This window comes from Salvelinus sp. IW2-2015, unplaced genomic scaffold (genome assembly GCF_002910315.2).
Source record: "Salvelinus sp. IW2-2015 unplaced genomic scaffold, ASM291031v2 Un_scaffold4648, whole genome shotgun sequence".
Taxonomy (NCBI): domain Eukaryota; kingdom Metazoa; phylum Chordata; class Actinopteri; order Salmoniformes; family Salmonidae; genus Salvelinus; species Salvelinus sp. IW2-2015.
The window spans coordinates 18,800-23,537 of NW_019945917.1; positions in this window are offsets into that span (position 1 = coordinate 18,800).

Here is a 4,738-nt window from a genome sequence, read left to right on the forward strand (position 1 = left end):
CTGTCAGGTTGCTAATTTTTCAGAGTAAATAAACTCACGGACACTAGAGAAGTTTAACCAAGTTAATCATCCCCAAAGGTTCTGTACAGCTGTAATTTTATTTACCTCCTACTGAAGACACTCCTCTTCCTTACAGTTTATATCAGAAATTTTCTGTCCAAAAAATGACAGAAAAATTTAATCCATGCTTTTGTTACTTCTAGGTTAGACTACTGCAATGCTCACTTTCCGGCTACCCGGATAAAGCACTTAATAAACTTCAGTTAGTGCTAAATACGCTGCTAGAATCCTGACTAGAACCAAAATGTGATCATATTACTCCAGTGCTAGCTTCCCTACACTGGCTTCCTGTTAAGGCAAGGGCTGATTTCAAGGTTTTACTTTTAACCTAAAAGCGTTACATGGCTTGCTCCTACCCATCTTTCCGAGTTGTCCTGCGTACATACCGACACGTACGCTACGGTCACAAGATGCAGGCTCCTAATTGTCCCTAGAATTTCTAAGCAAACAGCTGGAGGAGGCTTTCTCCTATAGATCTCCATTTTTATGGAATGGTCTGCCTACCCATGTGAGAGACCAGACTCGGTCTCAACCTTTAAGTCCTTACTGAAGACTTATCTCTTCAGTAGGTCATATGATTGAGGTAGTCTGGCCCAGGAGTGTGAATGGTAACGAAAGGCTCTGGAGCAACGAACGCCCTTGCTGTCTCTGCCTGGCCGTTCCCTCTCTCCACTGGGATTCTTCCTCTAACCCTATTACAGGGGCTGAGTCACTGGCTTACTGGTGCTCTTCCATGCCGTCCCTAGGGAGGTGGGTCACTTGAGTGGGTTGAGTCACTGACGTGACTTCCTGTCCGGTTATGCGCCCCCCCTTGGGTGTGCCGTGGCGGAGATCTTGTGGGCTATACTCGGCCTTGTGGCTTCTCAGGATGTAAGTTGGTGGTTGAAGATATCCCTCTAGTGGTGCGGGGCTGTGCTTTGGCAAATGGGTGGGTTATATCCTTCCTGTTTGGCCCTGTCCGGGGTATCATCGGATGGGCCACAGTTTCCTGACCCTCCTGTCTCAGCCTCCAGTATTTATGCTGCAGTAGTTATGTGTCGGGGGCTAGGGTCAGTTTGTTATTCTGGAGTACTTCTCCTGTCTTATCCGGTGTCCTGTGTGAATTTAAGTATGCTCTCTCTAATTCTCTCCTTCTCTCTCTCGGAGGACTGAGCCCTAGGACCATGCGTCAGGACTAACGGGCATGATGACTCCTTGCTTCCCCAGCCACCTGCCTTGCTGCTGTTCCAGTTCAACTGTTCTGCCTGCGTTATGGAACCCTGACTGTCACCGGACGTGCTACCTTTCCCAGACCTGCTGTTACAGGGCCAAATCCAATACAACACATTACTGAGTACCACTCGCCATATTTTCAAGCATAGTGGTGGCTGCATCATGTTATGGGTATGCTTGTAATTGTTAAGGACTGGGGAGCTTTTCAGGATGAAAAGTTAATGGACTGGAGCTAAGCACAGGTAATATCCTAGAGGAAAACCTGGTTCAGTCTGCATTCCACCAGACACTGGGAGATGAAGTCACCTTTCAGCAGGACAATAACCTAAAACACAAGGCCAAATCTACACCGGAGTTGCTTACCACGAAGACAGTGAATGTTCCTGAGTGACCGAGTTACAGTTTTGACTTAAATCTACTTGAAAATCTAAGAGCTGAAAATGGTTGTCTTGCAATGATCAACAACCAATTTGAAATAGCTTGAATAATTCTTTAAAGAATAATGGACAAATGTTGCACAATCCCAGGTGTGTAAAGCTCTTAGAGACTCACCCAGAAAGACTCACAGCTGTAATCGCTGACAAAGGTGCTTCTACAAAGTATTGACTCAGATGTAAATTAGATTCCTGTATTTCATTAGCAAAAAAAAAAAGCATGTTTTCACTTTGTCATTATGGGGTATTGTGATGTCATAATGGGGTATTGTGATGTCATAATGGGGTATTGTGATGTCATAATGGGGTATTGTGTGTAGATGGATGAGAAATCAATTTGAATACATTTTGAATTCAGGCTGTAACACAAAAACATGTGGACTAAGTCGAGGGGTTTGAATACTTTCTGAAGGCTCTGTGTATGGTGTTGTACCGTGCTCTTGCTTTCACTTTTGACAATATGACTTGTTCACTAAGTAAAGTTGAGAGATGGCAGTGCTACAAAAGGCTTCTATGAAATGGGGTGCTCATCTTCCAAGGACAGAAGATATTTTGGTCTTTTTGGGAGAGTCCATCACTCTCTTTAAAAAAAATAATAAAAAAAAGTATATCTATTTTTTATAAATATGACTGTCTGTCAGTTGTTTATTGATGTGTCTGTGATTTTGAATTGGTAATTAATCTCTGTGCTTAATATTCCTATCGATTTTTATTAATCTCTGGTATTTGTTATTGATCTGTGGTCTTTTCTCCCCCAGGTTTTGTTTGTCAGAGACGAGCTGTGCCCAGGAGGATCATTTCCCGTCCAACCTGTGTGTGAAGGTCAACAGCAAGCTGCAACCTCCCGGTGAGTCTGTCTGACAGGCCTATACTTACCCTTTTCTAGGTGTCCAATCAAAGGCATTACCCCTTTTCTAGGGTGTCAATCAAAGCCACATCACCTTTTCTAGGTGTGTGCAATCAAAAGCAATGGATCCGTGATATATTTAGAAAACGTAAAATCAGAGACAGCAAACACACATGAAACATGAGACAAGACAACAACACAGACATGGCAGCAACAGAGCATGACAACATGGCACAACACAGCATGACAACAACAGATGCATGGAGCAACACAGCATGACAACATTGGTAGCAACACAGCTGACAAACATGGTAGCAAACAGCCTGACACATGGTAGCAACACAGCATGACAACATGGTAGCAACACAGCATGACAACATGGGTAGCAACACAGCATGGACAAATGTGCCAACACGATGACAAATGGTAGCAACACAGCATGCAAACACATGGCAAGCAACACAGACATGACAATAACAGATGGGTAAACAAGCTGAAACATGGAGCAACACGATGAACAAATGGCAGAACATGACAACATGGAGCAACACAGCATGACAACATGGAGCAACACAGCATGACAACAACATGGTAGCAACACGCATGAAACATGGAGAACACAGAATGACAACATGGTAAACACAGCATGACAAACATGGTAGCAACACAGCATGACTGGAGCAACAAGCATGACACATGGCAGCAACACAGCATGACAAACAAGGTAAGCAACACAGCATGACAACATGGAGTAGCAACCAGCATGAACAACCTGGCAGCAAACACAGCATCGGTAAGCACAAGCATGACACACAGCATGGTAGCAACAGCATGGTCGCAACACATGCATGAAAAGCATGGCAGCAACACGCATGACACAGCATGGTAGCAACACAGCATGACAACCATGGTAGCCACAACAGCATGACGACATGGTAGAAACAGAAAGCATGGAGCAACACAGCATGAGACAAGCAGCACATGACGAAGACAGCATGAGATGGCAACACAGCATGACACATGGGCAACACAGCATGACACATGCAGAACAGTGACAAAGACATGGTAGCACAACAGATGTAGCAACACAGCATGACACATGGTAGCAAACAGCATGACACATGGTAGCAAACACAGCATGTAGCAACACAGCATGGATAACAACATGGCAGCAACACACATGAGCATGGCAGCACACAGATGACGACATGGTAGAACACAGCATGACAAAGCCTGGCAGCAACACAGCCATGACAACAGCATGGTAGCAACACAGCATGCAACAACATGGTAGCACACAGCATGACAAGCATGGCACAACACAGATGAAAAAGGTAGCAACACAGCATGACAACATGGTAGAAACACAGCATGACAACGATGGCATCACACAGCATGACAACAGCTGGTAGGAACACAGCATGACAACTGGTAGCAACCACAGCATGACAATGGTAGCAACACAGCATGACAACAGCATGGTAGCACCAGCATGGCATAACACGCAGTGACAACAGGTAGAAACGCATGAAAGATCACAAGATGCAAATGGTAGCAACACAGCATGACAACAATGGTAGCAACACAGATACAACTAATGGCACGCAACACAAGCAACATGGGCAGCAACACAGCATGATAACATGGTAGCGAACACAGCATGGTAGCAACCAGCATGACAACATGGTAGCAACACAGCATGACAACATGGTGCACACAGCAGACACATGCACAACAGCTGACAACAGCTGGTAGACACAGCATGACAACAGTGGTAGCAACATAGCATGACAACAGACAGGACATGTAGCAACACAGCATGAACAACATGGAGAAAACAGCATGACAACATGGTAGCAACACAGCATGACAAAGATGGCAGCAACACAGCATTTGGCAGCAACACAGCATGGTAGCAACAACAGGCATGAACAACGATGGTAGCAAACACAGCATGACAACAGCATGGTAGCACACAGCATGACAACAGGATGGTAGAACACAGCCGATGACAACAGCATGTAGCATAGCATGAACAAAGATGTACAAACAAGCATGGTAGCACCAGGCATTGACAACAGTGTTAGCAACACAGATGACATGGTAGCAAGCACAAAACATGGTAAAAACATTATTGGCACGACAACAGCCAGCAAAGCAAGAGGGGCAAAAGGTAACAGACAGA